This window comes from Pleurodeles waltl, unplaced genomic scaffold, assembly GCF_031143425.1.
Source record: "Pleurodeles waltl isolate 20211129_DDA unplaced genomic scaffold, aPleWal1.hap1.20221129 scaffold_67, whole genome shotgun sequence".
Taxonomy (NCBI): domain Eukaryota; kingdom Metazoa; phylum Chordata; class Amphibia; order Caudata; family Salamandridae; genus Pleurodeles; species Pleurodeles waltl.
Genome location: NW_027150384.1, coordinates 1,078,194 through 1,088,654, shown reverse-complemented (window position 1 = coordinate 1,088,654; position 10,461 = coordinate 1,078,194). Strand labels below are relative to the sequence as shown.

General features: G+C 50.2%; 2 non-coding genes across 2 annotated transcripts; both read left to right on the top strand.

Moving 5' to 3' along the window:
• Positions 1 to 1,075: 1,075 nt before the first annotated feature.
• On the top strand, positions 1,076 to 1,148 carry TRNAF-GAA (transfer RNA phenylalanine (anticodon GAA)). The gene has a single exon. It is a non-coding gene; the product is annotated as a tRNA-Phe (tRNA).
• A 5,085-nt stretch (positions 1,149 to 6,233) lies between these two features.
• TRNAF-GAA (transfer RNA phenylalanine (anticodon GAA)) lies at positions 6,234 to 6,306 on the top strand. The gene has a single exon. It is a non-coding gene; the product is annotated as a tRNA-Phe (tRNA).
• Positions 6,307 to 10,461: the final 4,155 nt, after the last annotated feature.

Here is a 10,461-nt window from a genome sequence, read left to right as displayed (position 1 = left end):
TCTTTGTGAGGGGTATATTTCGTGGCACAATAATGACACCAGGAATACTTCGAAGTGTTAGTCCGTGGCAGTGGTTGTGATGGGCATATTCTGGGCAAAATGATTTTAATCTGATATTCTGTCTCACTCTCCTGTCATTGGGTGTTGGGGGAGGGGTCCCGTATAGCTATCACGTTTCCCAGACCCATTCGTGATGTGTTGCTCCAGTCCAGTTTTATTCCTTTGAATTGTGGGACTTGTAGTCCTGTTTTATCATAGACTAAAAACGACTACAAGTCCCAGAAGTCAAAGGAAAAATCTGGCCTGGAGCAGGAGATGACGCATGGACCTTGGCATCGACTTCCTCCACTGTCAGAGGGCCACTCAGGTACCTGGACCGGTGCAATGGACCCCTGGCTGAAGCGGGCACCCAGACCTCTGTGGAGAAATGTGTCTAGTAGGCTGTCTCCGGATGCTTGAGGGGGTGTCGCCTCTCTCACGCCCCCTGGGCTCTAGGATGGATCTACATAACCTGAAGAGTTTATATATAACCAGCAAAAAAGAAATAGCAATGATGGAAGGAGACAATAGACCCTACAATTTAAATTCTCGACACTTCCTCGTGCCTGATAAGAGGACGGTGTGATCCATGACGTGCCTGCTCGTGAGACGCACGTGTAATACATATGACCCGTACTGCCCTGCTCTGCCCCCTCGCGAGTGTCTGTACTTATACACATGGGCACTGGAGTAACAAAGGCCCCCGCGGTGAAGAGGGAGAGCGAGCTCTAGGGGGCCCTAGAGCTCCCGCGTGAGTCCGGAGGGGGCCCCTGCGTGCACTGTGCAGGGAAGTACGGGAGGGGGCATGAAAGGGTGGTCCCGTGCAGGGAGAGGTCAGACACCTGTGAGGCTGGCGGCACCGGCAGGTGATGCTGGAGTCAGCTGGTGACTGAGGTCCGATGACAGAGCAGCCCTCCCGGCCAGGCTTTTTAGGGGGGGGCGAAGGGGGGGGCACCTGTAAACTCTTCACTACTGCATTGGACCTCCAGGGTGTTTTTCATGGGATCAGCACAGTCATTAAATCCGGTCACAGGCCGCCGAAATAGCTCAGTTGGGAGAGCGTTAGACTGAAGATCTAAAGGTCCCTGGTTCGATCCCGGGTTTCGGCAGAAAGTGTTTTTATTGAATGAAAAACTTAGAAATATAAGATATTGTTTAAACAACAATAATATTATTTCTCTGTCGTGTCCCAGCTCCTCATTGGTTTGTGTCCTTCCTCCTTTGCCCCATCCCTTGTTCTTTCTTCCTTTTCTTTGCGCTCTCCCTTCCTCCTTCCCGGCCTTCCTTCCTTCGCTTCTCACCGCCCTCATTTCGTTATTTACACGTTTCTCATAATTCTGTCTCCCTCCGTCTCACCCCCATCGTTGTGCGTGCGCCTCACACCAGCGGCCCCATCACACTAAATGCGTGACAGATGTGCACCTAGGAGCTCAGTGCCACGTGCTGTGACGTTCACACCGTGTAGCACATTCCCCCTCCTGGGAGTAAAGTACACTCATGACATGCAGATCTGTAACAGCGGAGGGTGATCTCACGTGTGCCCTGTGACTGAGGACACACTCTACTCTCACTCACTGTGTGTCTGTAACTGAGGACACACTCGACTCTCACGCACTCTGTGTGTTTGTAATTCAGGACACCCTCTACTCTCACTCACTGTGTGTCTGTGTACTTAAGGACACACTCCGCTCTCACTCACTGTGTGTCTGTGTACTTAAGGACACACTCTGCTCTCACTCACTGTGTGTCTATAACTCAGGACACACTCTGCTCTCACTCACTGTGTGTATGTGTACTTAAGGACACACTCCGCTCTCACTCACTGTGTGTCTGTGTACTTAAGGACACACTCCGCTCTCACTCACTGTGTGTCTATAACTCAGGACACACTCTGCTCTCACTCACTGTGTGTCTATAACTCAGGACACACTCTGCTCTCACTCACTGTGCGTCTGTAACTCAGGACACATTCTACTCTCACTCACTGTGTGTCTGTGTACTTAAGGACACACTCTGCTCTCACTCACTGTGTGCGTCTATAACTCAGGACACACTCTGCTCTCACTCACTGTGCGTCTGTAACTCAGGACACACTCTGCTCTCACTCACTGTGCGTCTGTAACTCAGGACACACTCTACTCTCACTCACTGTGCGTCTATAACTCAAGACACACTCTACTCTCACTCACTGTGTGTCTGTGTACTTAAGGACACACTCTGCTCTCACTCACTGTGTGTCTATAACTCTGGACACCCTCTGCTCTCACTTACTGTGTGCATCTATAACTCGGGACACATTCTACTCTCACTCACTGTGTGTCTATAACTCAGGACACACTCTACTCTCACTCACTGTGCGTCTATAACTCAGGACACACTCTGCTCTCACTCACTGTGCGTCTATAACTCAGGACACATTCTACTCTCACTCACTGTGCGTCTATAACTCAAGACACACTCTACTCTCACTCACTGTGTGTATGTGTACTTAAGGACACACTCCGCTCTCACTCACTGTGTGCGTCTATAACTCGGGACACATTCTACTCTCACTCACTGTGCATCTATAACTCAGGACACACTGCTCTCACTCACTGTGTGCATCTATAACTCGGGACACATTCTACTCTCACTCACTGTGCATCTATAACTCAGGACACACTGCTCTCACTCACTGTGTGCATCTATAACTCGTGACACACTACTCTCACTCACTGTGTGCATCTATAACTCGGGACACATTCTACTCTCACTCACTGTGTGCATCTATAACTCGGGACACATTCTACTCTCACTCACTGTGTGTCTATAACTCAGGACACACTCTGCTCTCACTCACTGTGCGTCTGTAACTCAGGACACACTCTGCTCGCACTCACTGTGCGTCTGTAACTCAGGACACACTCTACTCTCACTCACTGTGTCTATATCTCAGGACACACTCTGCTCTCACTCACTGTGCATCTATAACTCAGGACACATTCTACTCTCACTCACTGTGCGTCTATAACTCAGGACACACACTGCTCTCACTCACTGTGCGTCTATAACTCAGGACACACTTTGCTCTCACTCACTGTGTGTGTGTAATGTACACTGATGCACACTTTTAAGCATCGATTCTTCTATTTGCACTAGTGTTTCTTTTACCTCGTGGTACAGAGTATGCAGATCCCTGTGCCCAGAATATGCCCATCACAGCACCGTGGTTCAGAATAACCCTATATAGTGTGCGGGACAATTACGGTGGCACCAAATATACAGGGACCGGAATGGAAACCAGGATCAGCTCAGTCAGGGCAAAAAGTTCAAGCCAAACCCTTTCCCATGCAGCCCGCATGGCAGTGCCAGGGGACCAAGCGGGCAGTCCGGCCCTGGCACATGCCTAGCAAGAGGACTGCTCTGCGGAATAACCCCAGGAAGCGCATCTACGGGGGTTATTGTGCCACCCAATGTACCCCGACGTTGGCACGGCGCCTGCCAATCGGAACGGACACGTTCACCAGAATGATTGTGTCATTTCACCTTTAATGTGCCACGGAGGACGCCCCGGACAGCTGCACCGTGGAATGCACCATTCAGAGTTACCGTCGGTGGCACAGAAAATGCCCCTTTTAAATACGGTCATAAAAGTTATAACTTTGGCAGGTCTCAGAGGAGCGCCCCCTGTAGGAGGAGGGCCTCTGCTGCTCTTACTGTCCAGCCAGTGCTTAATTTGTAAATAAAAAGGTGCCGGTGCCCACAGCCCTCCTCTTAAATACGCGGCTGCAGCGTAATCCTGAACCCATCTCAGGCCTCTTCAATCCATATAAAGCCACTTCCTGCCCCTTCAGCTCACTCTTGCAGCTTTCTCCCTTTGTGACACTTTTTCGTTGTTCCCTTCCTTCGTCTTCCTCATTTGTGTCTTTTTCTCGCAGCAAATGCTAGAGGCAGAAGAATAAGCCCCGGCCCTCAAAAATAAGTGTCGGTGCTCAGCACCGGAAACAAGCACAAATTAAGCACTGTGTCCAGCGCACTTTTCCTAGTGTGGCTCACACTCACGTGCGCCCCCACAGCTCACTCAACAGCTCCACGAAGTGTAGCGCCCACAGTGAGTTTCAACTGCATGTAAGAGAAATCCTCTCTTGGCTGCGGATGCGGCAGGTGTAGGCACCCCCGCCCCCCACCCAACACACACACACATCTGAGTGTTGGGGTGAGTGCGACATATTCTGGATTAAAATCCGAAACCAGGCCAGGGTCTTTTTAAAAGATGATGTTGTTTGATTAACCACTTAAAGCATCTGCTTTTTTTAATTTAAAAAAAGAATCGTCTGGGATTTTAACCCGGGATTTGAACCCGGGACCTCTCGCACCCGAAGCGAGATTCATACCCCTAGACCAACGAGCCACTCATATGTCATGGAATGTGGACGCGTGTTAGGTATGGTACAGAGCTCCAGCTAGCAGCACTTCTGTGTTCACAAGGTGTCTGTTTCCTTTTATTCAAAAGCCGAAGGAGAAGGAAACTTCAATCATGTACCAAGAATACTGTGCGAGAGGCCTCCCCGTGGGTCTGTCACCTTCATACATGTGTGGCCCCATTTCACCTGGAACCCAAGGGTTTCCGAGGAGCAAATATGAAAATGTATTCCACCTACAGGGGTGTATTAAACTATTGCCCACTGGCATCAGAAGTGTTTCTCTTTTCTGCCGCTCACAGTACTTTTCAGTCTCTTAAAGACCACAGGCACCAAATAATGAATACGTCACACCCACGGTGTGACACTAATGAGGGATAATGCCCGGTCCGGGGTGGGGCAGATGTGTTTGTTCCAGAGCAGCTGAAAGGGCATCAAGGTTTATGGCACAGGAAGAGGTGCAGTGTCCGAGCTCCCCGCCAGGGGGCGCCTACTTCTCAGGGGGGGTTCGGATTCACATCGACCCCCTGGTTGTGTGCTCACTGTGAGGCCGTGTGACAGGTTGTGTCTGTCCTCTTTGGTCAGTCAGTGTCTGGGGAACGCCTGAAAGAGAAAGTCCCCTCTGCGGGGGTGGTGGGGACATCACACCTCCTGTTACCCTGGACATCCCCACGCTTACACCCCGGAGGCAATGACGAGGGCCGAAAAGGACAGAGGCCGGGCCGTTATCGACGGTGGGTTCGATGCTTGAATCACCCGTGGAGTGAGATCTGACGAGTCAGACACCAACCGGGCCCTGGTGAGAAGGGGGCGGTGTGGAGGGTCTGAGTAAGATCAGACACCGAAGGGGCCCTGGAGAGAAGGCGGCCAGTGTGGAGGTTACTGAGTGAGGTCTGACGGGTCAGACACCGAAGGGGCCCATGAGAGAAGGGGTCAGTGTTGAAGGACTGAGTGAAGTCTGACGAGTCAGACACCGAAGGGGCCCTGGTGAGAAGGCGGCCAGTGTGGAGGTTACTGAGTGAGGTCTGACAGGTCAGACACCTACCGGGCCCTGGTGAGAAGGGGTCAGTGTTGAAGGACTGAGTGAGGTCTGACGGGTCAGACACCAACCGGGCCCTGGTGAGAAGGCGGTGCGGAATGGAGGGCCTGAGTGAGGTCTGACGGGTCAGACACCGAATTGGCCCTGGAGAGAAGGGGGCAATGTGGAGGTTACAGAGTGAGGTCTCCGAGGGTCCCATGGAGGGGAAGGCGTCGGTGTGCAAGCAACGAGTGAGGTCTCTGAGGGTCCCGATAGAGGGGAAGAGGGGCCGGGGTTAGGTCAGGGGCAGTTTCTCCTGCTCGGATGTGGTTGATCTTCGGGAAGAGTCGGAGCATCGATGGAGTTACCGCTTAAAATGTCAGCTCAGTCTCTGGTCTTCAGTGCTGGTCTTCAGTGCTGGGAAGAGAGCAGTGACCCCCGGCGAGGCTTCTGTCAGTGTAAGGGAGGGGGTGATGGTGGTGGATGAGTCCTGTGACACTAGGGGTGAACCCTGTGGCCCTGGAGTGAGAATTGTGACCCTGGGGATGATACCTTCGAATCTGGGGGTGAGTCCCGTGTACCTGGGGTGAGACCTCTGAACCTGGGGATGAGTCCTGTGACACTGGGGAGGAGACCTGTGGCCCTGGTAATGAGCTCTCTGACCCTGGCGGAGAGTCCTGTGCGTCTGGGGTAAAACCTGTGAACTCTTTAGTCCTGTACATGCCCCCCACGGTATCTGCAGTAAAATCATTATGATCACAGAGGAATACGTGGCCGCCGAAATAGCTCAGTTGGGAGAGCGTTAGACTGAAGATCTAAAGGTCCCTGGTTCGATCCCGGGTTTCGGCAGAAGTGTTTTATCTGTTCTTATCAGGGAAACATTGCATCACATTATTAGAAACCTGGAGAACCACAGGCTCTCGTATTCCACCTGTGCCCTCCTTCCACGCCTCTCGCTTCTTCACTTCTTTATCCCTCTTCCTCCCCACCTTCCTTATCTGCACTCCCTCGCTTCCCGCCCTTCATTCCTCCCGCCCTCATTGTCATTATTTCAGTCTCATCAACTTGTATCATTCCGGCACAATCATACTGCTAGCTTGGGAGTTTCCAGGTCTCCAGACACTGTATGCACACTCACGAGGAGTGAGTGACTCCACAGTCCCACTCTTGATGTGACTCACACACTGCAGGCACACTCACACCCAGAGTGACTCCACAGTCCCACTGTCTGCGATGTGACTCACACACTGCGGGTGCACTCACTCCCAGTGAGTGACTCCACAGTCCCACTGTCTGCGATGTGACTCACACACTGCGGGTGCACTCACTTCCAGTGAGTGACTCCACAATCCCACTCTCTGTGGTGTGATCCGACACTGCGGGCGCACTCAACCAGGAGCGGATGCGTGGCTGGGTGGGGCAGCAGGGATGGGGGGAGGGGATGAGGGTGAGGTGGGGGAGGGGGGGGACACGGGAAAAATAATCAAAGAATAATTTTTTTTTTTAAAAACGTACCTCTCCCGTCGCTGCTGCAGACACAGGCTCCCAGCCTGCCCTGCGCCGATCCTGACAGCACTGGCTGGGAGCGCTCTTGGAAGCGCCCAGCCAGGGCGCTCCCTGGCAGACTGGGAGATTGTGCTGCTCTCTCCAGCCTGGCAGCAGTGCGCATGTGTGTTTGGCCGCCTGAGACGGCTGGCTACACATACCTGGGCAGTGAGGGGGAGTGCACAGAGCACTCCCCTCGGCCCGTCACCCCCCAGTGCCCCGCCCCTTTTACACAGAAAGGATAATAAACCAAGTTTATCATCCTTCCCCTGTAAAAGGATTTGCAGCGGTTGCTGCTGGCGGGGGGGATGCTCCTCCCCATATTGAGGAGCCGCCCCATGTTTTCTTTTGCATTTGGATAAATTAAAGATTAAAAAAAATCTGTGTAGTCCGTGTTTTATGAATGATATATGCAACATTTCGGACAGTAACTATGCATTGGTCCCTCAACAACCTCGCTTATTACAGACCCGTCTCACACGGTGAGATCTCACACATTTGAGCTGTGTCTGTGGTGGGCCTTGGGAGAGGGTTCAGCATCCTCCAGAACCGGGGGTCTCCCTGTAACGCAGCCCCTGCAGTTTCTGCATCTTCATCCCCCAGACCGCCCTTTAACCACCCACTGAACATCTAAACGCCGAGGAAAACACGTGCAGGTTTGCAGAGCCAGGATCCATCCATCTCTCACTATAACAAATAATGGTGGTTTTACCATTTGTTTTTTGACACTCAAACCGCCAGGCACTCAGTCCTGGTCATATGTGAGGCTTTCATCCTACCTGACTTTTTGTTTTACAAGCATGATTTTTCTTTCTGGGAATTGCACTTTCTTACATTATTATGTGTTTATTTTTTATCGTTATAATGATTATTTGTTTGCTAAGGGCACGTGGCTTAACATTAGCTGATGGGACCAGTTTAAGGTTGTACAGGCCACTGTTGTTTCACAAATCATTGAAAACAGAGCTCTCAAGTCTCCCACTGTGCTCTAAGTGATGCTCTAGGCCGGGCCTTCTTCCCGTTGTAATGTCAAACTCATTATAAAGAGACATTAGCAAAGCCAGTGGGTCTCACCCATGCACGAGCTATTGACTTTGCCAATGTGTTTTTCATCCATAATGTACATCAGCATGGCTGCTGTTCAGCATGGCTAAGTTAGTGCCAAAGAGGAGAGTGGCGTGGAGTGGCGTGGAGTGGCGTGGCATAGTGTGGAGCAAAGTGTCATAGAGTGTAGTGGTGTAGCATGGAGTGGAACGACGTAGAGTAAAGTGGCCAAGAGACTAGTGTCGTAGAATGTCATGGAGTGTGGCAGGATGGAGAGGACTAGAGTCAAGTGGCGTAGAGTGTCATAGAGTGGAGAGAGGTAGAATGTCATAGAATGGAGTGGAATAGTGTGGAGTGGCATAGAGTGAAGTAAAGTAGCATAGAGTGTCATAGAGTGGAGGGGTGTAAAGTGGCATATAGGGTCATAGAGTGGGGTGTTTTAGAGTGGAGTGTAATAGAGTGGAGTGCAGTGGCCTAGTAGAGTGGAGTAGAGTGTCATGGAATAGAGTGTCGTAGAGTGGAGGGGCGTAGAGTGGAGAAGAATGTCGGACATTAGAGGGGTATACAGTGGAGTGGCATCGAGTGGAGTAGAGAGTTGTATAGTGTTAAGGAGTGGTTTAGGTGGAGAAGAATGTCATATAGTGGAGTGGCATAGAGAGGCATGGCATAGAGTGAAGTGTCATTGAGTGGAGGGAGGTCATAGATTGTCCTGGAGTTGCGTAGAGTGGCAAAGAAAGGAGTAGAGTAGAGTAGAATGGAGTAGAATGTCATAGAGTGGAGTGGCATAGAGTAGCATAGCATAGAGTGGAGTGTCATTGAGTGGAGGGCTCTCATAGATTGTCCTGGAGTTGCGTATAGTGGTGTAGAGTGGTATAGAGTGGAGTGTCATAGAGTAAAGTGTCATATAGTGGAGTGGAGTAGAGTGCCATAGAGTGTTGTGGAGAGTCATATAGTAGAAGATCATAGAGTATAGTGGCGTAAAGTGAAGCAGAGTGGCGTAGAGTGGAATAGAGTGACAGAGTGTTGAGTGGAGTACAATGGAGTGGCATAGAGAGGCATAGAGTGGAGTAGAGTGGAGTGGCATTGAGTGGAGGGAGGTCATAGATTGTCCTGGAGTTGTGTAGAGTGGCATAGGTAGAGTAGAATGGAGTAGAATGGCATAGAGTGGAGTGTGGTAGAGTAAAGTGTCATGGAGTGGAGTAGAGTAAAGTGTCAGAGTGGAGTGGAGTAGAGTGCCATAGAGTGTTGTGGAGAGTCATATAGTAGAGGATCATAGAGTAGAGTGGCTTAAAGTGAAGCAGAGTGGCGTAGAGTGGAATAGAGTGACATAGTGTTGAGTGGAGTACAATGGAGTGGCATAGAGTGGCATAGAGTGTAGTAGAATGGAGGCGAATAGAGTGGAGTGGAGTGTCATAGATGGAGTGGAGTGATGCAGAGTGGAGTAGAGTGAAGTGGTGTACAGTGGCATAGAGTGTCGAAGAGTGTTTGAGAGTGGAGTAGTGTAGAGTGGAGGGGCAAAAAGCAGCATAATGTAAACTGAAGTTAAGAGTCATAGATTGGAGTAAAGTGTTGTGCAGTGGAGTGGCAAAGCGTAGAATGTAGTAAGGTGCTAGAGTGGCCTAGAATGCGTGGAGTGGAGTAAAGTGGCACAGAGTGTCTCTGAGTGGAGTGTCGTAGAGTGGCGTAGAGTGGAGTGACATAGAGTGCTGTGGAGTGCCATTGAGTGGAATGTCGTAGGATAAAGCGGAATAGACGGAAATAGGATCTAGTAGGGTGGCCTTGAGTCATATGGCATAGAGTCAAGCAGAGTGTCGTAGAGTGTCATATAGTGGAGTAGAGTGGAATGGAGAAGAGTGTCGTGGAGTGGAGTGGTGTGTCGTATACTAGAGTAGAGAATAGTAGTAAAATATAATTGAACTATCCATCTTTTGTCAAATTAATTTGGGAACTTCCCCTGTAAAATGACATTTAAATTGTATTTAGTTTCCACCCCTATTGCAGCCCTAAAATGTTTAAAATAAACTATTTGCCGCTATTTCCCTAAAATGTATTTGATGGAAATGCTCCAAGGTCCCTGTGAAGTTATATTAAATTTGTGGTGAGTTAAATGAAGACTTAATTTATGAAGTTGGGCGGGATTAGGAAACTCCACACTTTTCAGAGTAGGTTAAGTCTCCTAACTTTACTTGAGATAAGGTTTATCCTTTGTGGCCTTCCATGTATGATGTCCTGATGCAGAATGTCTCATGTAGGACATCCTCCAGCAAACACATGGAGGCAGGGCACCCAGGACTCAGGTAAGAGGAGTGGGATGGAGGGCTCTGAGCTGAGGCCAACTTACATTTATTTGTTTAAAGAACTTCATAAGCTTTGTATTTCGCAAAGCTGGAACAGTTTAGAAAATACACAAAATTG